The sequence below is a fragment of the Adiantum capillus-veneris genome, chromosome 8 (genome assembly GCF_014529385.1).
Source record: "Adiantum capillus-veneris isolate H3 chromosome 8, ASM1452938v2, whole genome shotgun sequence".
Taxonomy (NCBI): Eukaryota; Viridiplantae; Streptophyta; class Polypodiopsida; order Polypodiales; family Pteridaceae; genus Adiantum; species Adiantum capillus-veneris.
The window spans coordinates 68514197-68525514 of NC_140938.1; positions in this window are offsets into that span (position 1 = coordinate 68514197).

Below are 11318 nucleotides of genomic sequence, written 5' to 3' on the forward strand. Positions count from 1 at the left end.
CGTGCTTGGCATGACTCTGTAACATTCAAGCGTACTTATACGTCTTGAAAAACGGAGCAAATCATACGAAAAATGGAATAACACCAAATCAATAGATGCGTACCTGGAGATTTGAACGTAATATACACGTACCTGTATACAAATGGAGAGGAGCACGTCCCCTACCCGGGTGTTGCCTTTGCAATCCAAGCCCTTGGATTAGAATCTACGTAGTCAAACCCTTGGTAAGACTCTTGGTAGAAACTGCTCAACTAGCAGATAACGGTAACCAACATAGTCCACCGTTTCCAGAATGATTGGAATCAACTTGAAAAGTGTGGCCGTCCGCTACCACGTTTGGTAGATTGCGGAATTCTGTTCTTGAAAGTATAACTGGGAGAGATCAACTGTGATCCTCAATGCAGATCAAACTGTGATCCTTAATGCCTATGGGGTGATTTAGTAAGCACCCGCTGGGTCATACCCCAAAACTGTGATGCCATAGACACTCGCAGTGCTATAGAGCAAGAAATCCTCCGAAATGACGAGACTCTTGCTCGTCAATTAACGTCAAGATGTTTGATGTGTACTCCACTGGGCGAATATGTTCGATCCTAAGAACAATAACCCAAGGAATGGCAATAGTTGGATCTTACCCAAGATCTACCAATGGCTCTTAGCCAGCCTGTGTGTGGATCCTAGCTCTTATGATAGTTAATGTTCAATCGATAAACCGATAAAAACTAATGTGAATGGCATCTTAGCCCATTTCTAGCTGAGAGTTAGAGCACCTGGGCTCATGTTGACTTCAAACAAAACCTGTATGAAAAGCTTCTTAGGAAGTTTTCATTATTCTTGAGAGAAATAAGAGAAAGAGAGAGAAGGGTAGAATGATGGGCTTGAGAGAAATAAGAAAAAGAGAGAGAAGGGTAGCATGCTGGGCTGAGGAACTTTCCTTCAATTTCTAGAGTGTGTGCCCAGAATGTGTGCTCTTAGGCATCTTATGCCTGATGTGCAGCTTATCCTATGAACATGCAACCATTTGCCTGTACAACGCTCTCATCGAGAGAGGGGACAGAAAACACAAGCCACAGCTTGACCCTCTTACCATGTATGGGGTCGTGACTTTAGAAAAATGACTTAAAATGGCACGTTGCCTGTGAAATATGTCGTCGATTTAGGTTCCATTTAGTGATAGTGTGCGTTGACAGCAACCATAAATTTATACTATCTAGAACTTAGTATGTCTGTGACCGAGTGCCTGGTGTCATAGCGGAAGTGTAATCTCTGAAGTGGTGGAATTTATGCCACCTGGTTAGCGTGCCATGCATTCAGAGTGTGAAGCCCTTGGCGAGAGTGATGGCCTCAAACGTGAGAGCCAAAACTATTAGTGCCTTGCATAGTTTAAACTGGTTGGGATTTTGTGAGGTGGTATTCCCTATGTTGCCAGTTTGTCAATCTTGTGTGCCGCGCCTTGCTTCATGTACACTTGTGAAAACACTTTGCTTTGCACAAAAGCAATAGTTTCCCATCAACGATGTAAACATGGAAAAATTTGAAAAACGTAAAATTGGCTAACCTAGTCTTTTCTGTTGCAACCAGTGGTCATGAAAGTTGGGAGAAAAACTCATTCCAAAACGGCCCGGTTCTCTTTACGGATACCCAAAGGAGAGTAAGTCTATGGATCTTGAGAAGGAAGGTCAAAGAATTGTTTTCACTAATTGTGCAAAAGGAGTCTATAAAAAGAGGATCTAGACGTGATACAAATAGCTCTTCAAGAGGTTTGTTTTCAATCCATAGATAGCAAACACATGTATTTTTATGATGTAAGTTATTGCAATTTGCTATTTTTTGGTGTATTCATTAGAGAACAATGGAAAAGACAAGGTTTATGAAGAGAGTTTACAAAAGATTCAAGAAGGTAAGCCATGTTTGAAATTCTTTTGTTTGTCAATATTTTTGTTTACATATGGTAATATGATAATATGTCAAATCTTAGACACAAGCCTTGTTAAAGAGGTTGTTACATAAATAGGTGTTGCTTAGATATATATATGATCATATTGTACATTACGGGCCCTTTGGGATTAAGGTTAATTAGAGGCCAGCTCTCTTTTCTCCCACTTTTTGGCCCGGATTTAAAAATACACTAAGAAATTCAAATTTTCAAAAAAATTCAAATTTCAAGTTTTTCCTCTTAAAAGGTCCCTGTTAACCCTCACGGCTCACGGACACCATATTACCTACGACGGGCGTTGTATTATTTACTTGGTAGAGTCAGGTACAGGGCTTGTCGGTCCATTAGGAAAAGGGTAAGAGTGATCGCTGATGAGAGGCGCACTCTAAGTGGAACATTCAAGGGATTAGTTGGCTAAGCATGGGCGCCCAAGTGTAAATGGGGTGAGCTCATAGAAAAGTCAACTAAACCTAAAATTCACTCATTCTCTCATTTGTGCAATTGAAGAGTGCTCTTGCTCCATCTCTATCTGCTTCTTCTTCATCTCCTTGTGTGTGTGTGTGTGTGTGTATGCGTGAGAGAGAGAGAGAGAGAGAGGGAGAGAGGGAGAGAGAGTGTGTGCGATCGAGCATTGCGATGACGGCACGGTGGCGGTGAAGCAGTTGAGCACGGCGTAGCGGCGTTTCCTTCTTCTTCGCGGCGAGGAATCCTCCACGACAGGAAGCGTAGAGCGGTGAGTGACACACCAACGCCATCTTTGAGCTTACTAGTTTAGGCTTGTTGTGTGCTTAGAGCCATTTGTGGCTCGCACACGGTTTATCGGCAAGTTCCTTGCATTGACACGTGCGACATACGTGCACATTTTTTGCGCCGCTGTCAGGGAATGCCATACGCTAAGCTTGAATGGCACTCTGTGCTTCTTTTGTGGTGCAATTTCAATTGTAGGAAAGGTAAGGAAGGAGGGTGTGTGTGTTGAGAAGAAGGATTTGGTGTTATACTATGTATTTTTTTTGTTAATGGAGTTTTCAAAGGTACTGTGTTTATTCTCTGTGTATTAAGGTTGTTAGTTTTCTGTGTACACTAAGTAGGAAGTAGATCTGTGAGAACTAATAGAGTGTGTTAGTGTGTAACAGTAGGTGTATTAGTTAGAAGTACGTAGATAGAGTGTGTGTGTGCTCTCGCGCAGGCCGCGACGACCTTATCCTTTTATATTAAAAAAAAAAATTTAAAGGTAGGACCGGGATTGGGAATATCTCTCAGACCCAAGCCCAAGCTCACACTCAGGCCTAGGCCTCAGTCGCCTTTTAGAATTACGAATTTTAGCTTCACACATAGCTAAAAATCGATTTTTTGAGGACCAACGAAACTTCAGATGCTCGAAAATTGTGCTGTAAAGCACACAACAACCCTCTAAGTGATACACTCTTTTCGAGCTATCACACACTTTAATCTAAAAAATCAAACATTAAAAAACATTAAAAACGTAAAAAACACGAGTGAAAACGGACGCTTAACACTAGGTTGGTAACCTAACAGGGCATAAAAGTGTCCTTTCAGGGTTTTGGAAAAAACCTTCAAAACCATAGTAGATCCACTCATTTTGTAAAATCCTTTCATGAGGTTATAGTTCAAGGCCTACTACACATGGAAAAAATAAGAAACTTGTAAAAATTTCTCATCTTTTGTCTCACCAAGCCTCCAAAGTTGTTTTAGTCATTTCTTACGTTTTGTTGCATAAAAATAAAATTAGGGATTTTTGTAGGACTTGAGATAAATTCCCTAGTTAACTTCAATGGGTTGTTGATCAGAACATATAATTGCTTCTCACTCACTATTTTTTGTTTTGCCAAAAGAAATAGGTTCAAAAAAGTTGAATTTTTACCATTCTGCAAACCTATCATCAAAGTTTCTATAGCCACGCTCAATACAAATAATATATGCATGTTTTCTTAGTTCCCTATTGTCCTTTAGGTTCATAAGGAGCCATGGAGCATGTCAAAAGAATAATACATCTCTTACCAAGGGGAATCTTGGGGGCAAAGATGAAGTGCTAAATACAGCAAACATGAAAACACTGGGTTCAACATTATGAGTTGTAGAATCCCATAGAAACTATTCAATATCTAGCCAAATTTGACCTTATGACTAGATATGGTTACTACCTACAAAATGCATATAGTTGTCACAAGAAACTAACAATATTAAAAAAGCTATACTGATATACTAGAATGTTTCATTTTCTTCTGTAATTGAAAAAATCAACCATCGTTGTCTACTATGCAAAATAGGGTATTAGGTGCCCCAAAACTCAAGGAATATTAGCTTTATGTTTCAATATGCGACATAGAAAATCAAAACTGCATTTGGATATCATGAAAGCCACCAAAAAAATCATAGAGGAGCTAAAATTGGCTAAAAAACAAGATTTGACAATTTTTGTAATTTGGTCATAACTTACAACTTTAACATTTATTTCTCCCTAGAAGCATCGGGACATGTTGAGGACTACTAAAGATAGTTCTCTAGCATTATAGACCTCACAAACATGAATTCTAGAGTGGTATAGTTGCAAAAAGTTGAAAAAAGCCAAAAATAGGACCCGTTTTTTCACACAGTTTAGGTTGTGAAATGTTGTGCAAGGACAAGGTTAAAGATGGAATTGATATTCCAAAAAAATGTTGAGTTTTTTTCAGCTCATGAGAAAACTTTCTAGATAGATAGCACCTCAAAATCCATTTTGAAACTCTTGACATAATTCAAGGAAAATGGTCACTTAACGGGACATAAAAGTGTCCCAGGACATAAAAGTGTCCCATTACCAACCTATTGTTAAAAAAGGTAAGTGATTAACCTTCGAGGTTATTCGCCGATGCTTGTAGGGTGCGAAAGGCACATGCATTTGTGCTCTGGTCGTGTGCTAGAAATGGAGCAACTAGAGAAAATTTCGACTTACGCGAGTTCTCAATATCCACCTACTTTAGGTTCCGGGCCCTCGGCGGGGACCCAAGGTAGTACAAACCAAGACCCGAACATAGCGGCTAGTGACTCTTTCTCTAACTACGACGTCATGGAGGGTTTCCCAATGCCTAATCCTGATAGCTCAAGCGAAGACATGCATGCCATGGGCCCACGGTCCGGGCCGAGCGGGCTTAGCCGCCTGAAGGAACCCTTTAGTAGAGCCACTCGCTCCGAACATGGAGCTAATGATGTAAATGAGGGAGGTGGGGAAGTAAATTCTCCATTCATGACCAACATAGAGCTTATGTCCCTAGAGAATGTACATGTGAATACTTCATTCACTGCACCTCCTGACTCTTCAGAGTTATTTTCCTCCGAGGTCATATTACCCGATGGTAGAAGCCTTGCCAAAGTGCAAGAGGTTGAGCGATATATCCTTGCAGCAAGGGAAAAGGAAATCGAGAGCTTACGCAAGGTGGAGTAACGAAGAGAGTTAAAATCGAAAGGGCCTATGTCAATATCCTTGCTAAGAGAGCAATCGAGTGCTCCTGACTTAGCAACCGCTAAGGGCCAACCCCTAGAAAGCAACATTGCATCTAGCTCAAAGGACACCCCTAGCACCTCAATCCTAGATGGAGTGTTCTTAAATGAGAACTGGGAGTACAAACTGCAAACAGAAACTCTGACCGACCTATACACAGGTCACACCTATCACGTGGGTTGGTTAGATGTCCTACAATCCACAATGGGTGCTACTAGTGTGGAGGATCAACAACAAAGAGTTTGTGAGGTCATCCGTAGGGTCATTGAGTTAGAGATACAGAACAAGGGGATCAACATGCCTTCAACGGGTCTCATGAGATTCTTGGATACAAGAAAGGCTAAACAACCGACCTTATCGCAAATGTAGACTCCCACGGTAAGTCCAATGGATCCTCCATATGTTATTTCGCAAGGGGTCTCAGTGCAATCAGAGCCCACAAGTGATAGATTCACCTTTCCAAGTCTAGCTCATCTTTCCCTTGATGACACCACAGCTATCATGCCTACCCTAATGATGGGCATGCCGAGAAACACGCCATGGACCTCATTTGTTAGTAAAGCACTGCTACCTGGTAGCTCAATGCTTGCAACAGTACCTACAAGTGTGTACCAATCGTATACACCCATGGGTCCTCGTACCCATGTAGTCCCTATCCCTCCCATTGTTTCAACTACCTATGTTCCACAACCACAACACCCAAGTTCTTATTTCCATGGGACTATACCGGCTAGCATTAGCATGTCACATCCGATGTCTGCTATGCCTAGGGCCACACATATGAACTTTGGACCACCACATGGCACAACATCGTACCCAACGTGGAACCCAAGGGCTTCCTATGTGCCAAACCCAATGCCAATACCTACTCCACATGTAGTCTCTAGAGCACCTCCACCCATGGTACCTGCTCACTTAGGTGACTTGGCAACATTTGCTCAAGCTATAGGTCGATCTATTGCTAAGAATATGCGTAACGCGCATGATAGAGAGTGTAGAAGTAAGGCAGTACAAATAGCCAAGCTCACACAAAAATTTAGTGGAGACGGGGATGTGAGAAAGCATATCGAAGTGTTTGAACAAATATGCGATTCTCTAGGAGAACACAATGACCTACATAAGAGCAATGCTTTAAGCCTAACCTTAAGTGGAAAGGCTAGGGATTGGTATAGAACCCTAAGGGTGGAAGAAAAAACGATTTACCCTACTCTTAGGAGAATGTTCTTAAAAGAATACATACAAGAGGGAGTACTTTGGGGTGTAGCCTCTCAGCTCCAGAAAGACCAACGAGAGGAAGGAGAGTCAGTGAGATACTTTATTAGTCGCTTGAAGCATTTGAATTCTCGATGTAATCCAAATGAGCACTTCAACAATAAACAATTGCTCGATAGATTCATTAGGGGATTACGACATGAGGATATCTACAATGGCTTAGTCATTAGAGGTATCACCACTTGGGAAGCAGTCACCACCAATGCGATCCAATTGGAGGATAATTTAATGATTCAAGGAGAAAGAGTGTCTGTTGAGTCTAAATCTATTATCTCCCAAGCATCGGAGCATCAGCCAATGACCCTAAAGCCTATTGCTAAGGAGCCAAAGACATCTGAGATGACTTTAGCAGATCTCACCAAGGCTATTCAAGAGAGTCTTAGAGACAACCGTGCTCCGCAGAACAATCATATGTATCCAAGAAGGGAGCAACAATGGTGCTCAATATGCTATGGACCGCATAGTACCAGTGAATGCCCTACTTTTAGAGTAAAATTCAATGGGAACTGCAATGCCTGTGGGAGGTATGGTCATCAAGCTAAGGATTGCATAGTATTTAAGCGCGCAATGGCCAATAGACCAACCTTAGCATGGACAGACACACCTCGAGTGCCTGCATTGATGTCGGCCCCACCACTTGAACAAACATCACAACACATGGTCCCTAGGGCCCAAAATGTTGTTCAAACAACACCTTTACCACCTCCAGTGCTAGGACCGCAACCACCACATCCGAGAATCACTTATATGAATCAAGTGGGTTGTGAGTCATCTATTTCTTGTTTGGAAGGCTGCAAGGAAGATATAGATCCTAACATTGCCTATGGGATGGATGTGCTTGAAGAAAGTCCACAATACTACATGGAGGACTATTGGGGACAAGTCAAACCTGTATATCAAGTAGCTGCTCTTGCGACAAGAGGCCAAAATATCAATTACACTGCTAAGAGACCACCTCTTCAATGCTATGAGTGTGGAGGTCCACATCGTGTAGCTGCGTGTCCTATTAGGATACAAAAGAACGCCACACTAATGCAAACCAATCAAGCAAGCACGTCTACAATGCCAATACTCATTTGTAATCGATGTGGCATAGATCATTTGATTGCCCAATGTCCAAATAATCCAAATGCACCGAAGATCACGCCGTTAAACTTGATTGAAGTTATCGAGGAGACATCACAAAGTACAACTGTGGTACCGGTAAACGTACTCACACGATCGATGCTTCGAAAACAAAATTATATTCTTGAGGAAAGAGACACAACATCAATTGCCCATTCTCAAAAAAAAGAAGAAAACACGAAGAAAGAGATCGCAAAAAGCAGCGAAGTCAGACCCCAGTTCAAAGACCAACATACGTACAGGTGACGACCCCGTATATATGAACGACGTTGAAGAGGATTCTGATTTAGGAGAAACCATGGAGACCAAAACGACCACTAAGATAGAAACCAACAAGGAAGATCTTCATGAGCCACAATGGCCAGGATCTAAAAATAAGATAGAAACTTACCCAAACCCCATAGAGGAGATTGAGCGAGTCAAGCAATTAAGGAGTTTGGTGGAAGATACCCAAAGGGATCTAGAACCAGCACCTAGGCAAATCCAAATTACAAACACCGTGTTCCCTATGCAACATCAACCTCACCAAGTCCATAGACCCTTAGCCATACCTAGTGTCATCCAAGAAGAAAGTGACTTAAAGTCATGGGAAAGTGGACGTACTCACTTCTTGATGGAAATAATGTTTACAGAGGGACTACTTGATCCTATCGAAGAAATGGAGATCCCATCTTCCCCACGTCAAGGGACTGAAGTCCAAAAGGTGCCGTTAAACATTGCCAAATTGATGGATTTAATGTCTTCAGAAGTTAGAACCACCATCATGTCCAAACTATATAAAGACCCTGAGCTAGTCTCAGCTCTTCGAGCTTTCCTCAATGGAGAACTGAAGTTTGGGCTACCACAATTTTCCCAGACGGATGGATCTGGGGAGATGCCAACAGAGGAGGAACACTTAGATCCACAACCCTACCTAGATGCAAACCTTGTAGTAGAAATACCTGTTAACAAGTTGGGACAATACTTTGAGGGTGATGAATCCAATGCGACCATACCAATCACTACTAACGGATTAATTGTGAAGGGAATCCTTGATGGTGGCATTGGGGTTAGCATTGTGACTAAAAATTAGTAGGAAACTATGGAAGACCTCACCTTGCAACCACAACCATAGTAGTGAAGATGGCCAATGGGTCTATTGTTAAACCTATTGGGATGCTAGAAGATCTCAAGATCAAGGTCTTTGGACATAAAATAAGGATTACCTTCATTGTTATGGATTTCTCCAAACACACTATGGCCTCAGAGACGATCTTAGGATGTCCTTTCATGAGGGAAGCAAAAATGGTGCATGACTGGTCTAAAACCATGTCTACTTGCAGTTCCAAGATTTTGTCATTCGAGTGGATCTTGTTACTGGTCAAGCACATCCTCTAGGAAACAGGTTTATAATTGATCATAGATCTAACACCACAATTCACTCGGACCCATTGCAGTATTGTTACACGTGTAAAGCGGACACTGATGTTGGGGAAGATTCTCCTTATATGGATGTACTACCTGGGATGACTGAGTCGGACAATGTGGATTGGGTCCACCTAGCAGCAACCATAGACACTTGAGGAAATAGGGGGACAACCTGGGTAACACCTGAGGGGGATGAAATGCCACCACTTGTACCCTTAAATATGCTAGAAGAAATTCATATAGCTTCTGATGATCTACAAGATGAAAGTTTGATTGGCATTGGAACCAGTAGCGCCTCACAAGACTATAGCCCACACGATTTGGGGTCAGAATCATCAGTTGAAATTGACTCTGAGGATGAAGAATCTGAGTTAAATCTTAGTGCAAATGTGGCGACAAACCTTTCAGGGCCCAGTGGTAACCTAGATGACAATCTATCCAAGGGAGCAGAAGACGCAAGTAGTGATTCATCTAGTGACTCTTCACTAGAGATCGGCCGTAATCGAGAATTAAACAAGAAGAGTAAGAGATATAAGAGGTGACAATATCGAGCAAATGTGCGTGCTAGAATAAATGAAAAGAAATCTACCGTAGAATGGCTTAATTATATACGGGCATGTGATGCTCATCGAAAGTTGGTAGATAACTAGGGTGAATACCTTCAAAGCGTTATGTGGTGTAATCCACAACCCATTGACATCGCACAACTAGAGGCTACAGAGAAGTCAAAGTTGAGCCGTACTGTAAGGAGACCACAAAATCGAGAGTTAGCTCAACAACAAAAGGAAACGGAAGTGAAATCATAGTCCACAGAACAACAGGACTCCACAGACTTACACCCTGCACCTGAACATTTCAAATCCTATACCACAGAGGAACGTAAGGTTTTGTATACAAAGGCTCAAAGAAAACCTATCGATGGGAGCAATGGAGTCTATGATGGTCCAACGATAGTTAAGGAAATAGAGTTAGCAGACCCAGGAGAAGAGTCTAAACCTGTTTTCATTGCCCAAGATCTGACCGAGACTGAGGAGTGTGTACTTAAAGAAATTCTCAAGGAATTCAGGGATATATTTGCCTGGACATATCATGATATGAAAGGTGTTCCACCTTCCGTGGTGCAACACACAATCCCCATGAATAGCATGGCTAAACCAGTTCAACAAAGACCCTGCCCAATGAATCCTAAATATGCAAAAAATGTTCAAGAAGAGATTGAAAAGCTTGTGGAATGCGGATTCATATACCCTATTGAGCACTCAGAATGGGTGTCTGCAATAGTGATTGTGCCAAAAAAGAATGGGAAACTCAGAGTGTGCGTGGATCTCAAGAAGGTCAATGCCGCCACTAGGAGGGACCATTACCCCTTGCCATATTCAGAACATGTGCTTGAAAGAGTTGCACGGAAGGAAGCTTATAGCTTTTTAGATGGGTACTCTGGCTACAATCAAATCACAATTGCGCTGGAGGACCAAGCTAAAACAACCTTTATAACCGAATTTGGAGTGTTTCATTCCGTGTTATGGCTTTTGGCTTAACCAATGCCCCGGCTACCTTTCAAAGATTAATAAACACTGCTTTTAGAGAATATTTGAGGGAGTTTTGTGAAGCTTTCTTACATGACCTTTGTGTTTATTCCTCTTGGAAATAACATCTATCATGCTTACGAAAAGTGTTTGAGAAGTGTAGATTGTATCGCATCTCCTTAAACCCTTTCAAATTCCAATTCTGGGTTAAACATGGAGTCATTTTAGGGCATATAGTGTCAAAAAATGGGATTTCCACAGATGAGGGAAAAATTAAAGCCATTGTTGAATTGCCACCACCTACAAACTATAAAGGAGTTCAAAGGTTCATGGGCCATGTTGGTTATTACCAACGGTTTATTTTAAACTTTACCAAGACAACTCGTCCTTTGTACAAGCTTCTTATTGAGTTCCAATGGACTGCGGAGTGTGACCATGCTTATGAGTCATTGAAAAAGACCTTGACTAGTGCTCCTATTCTATGAGTGCCCGATTGGGATGTAATTTTTCATGTGCATATTGATGCATCGAACTTTGCTATTGGTTGTGCTCT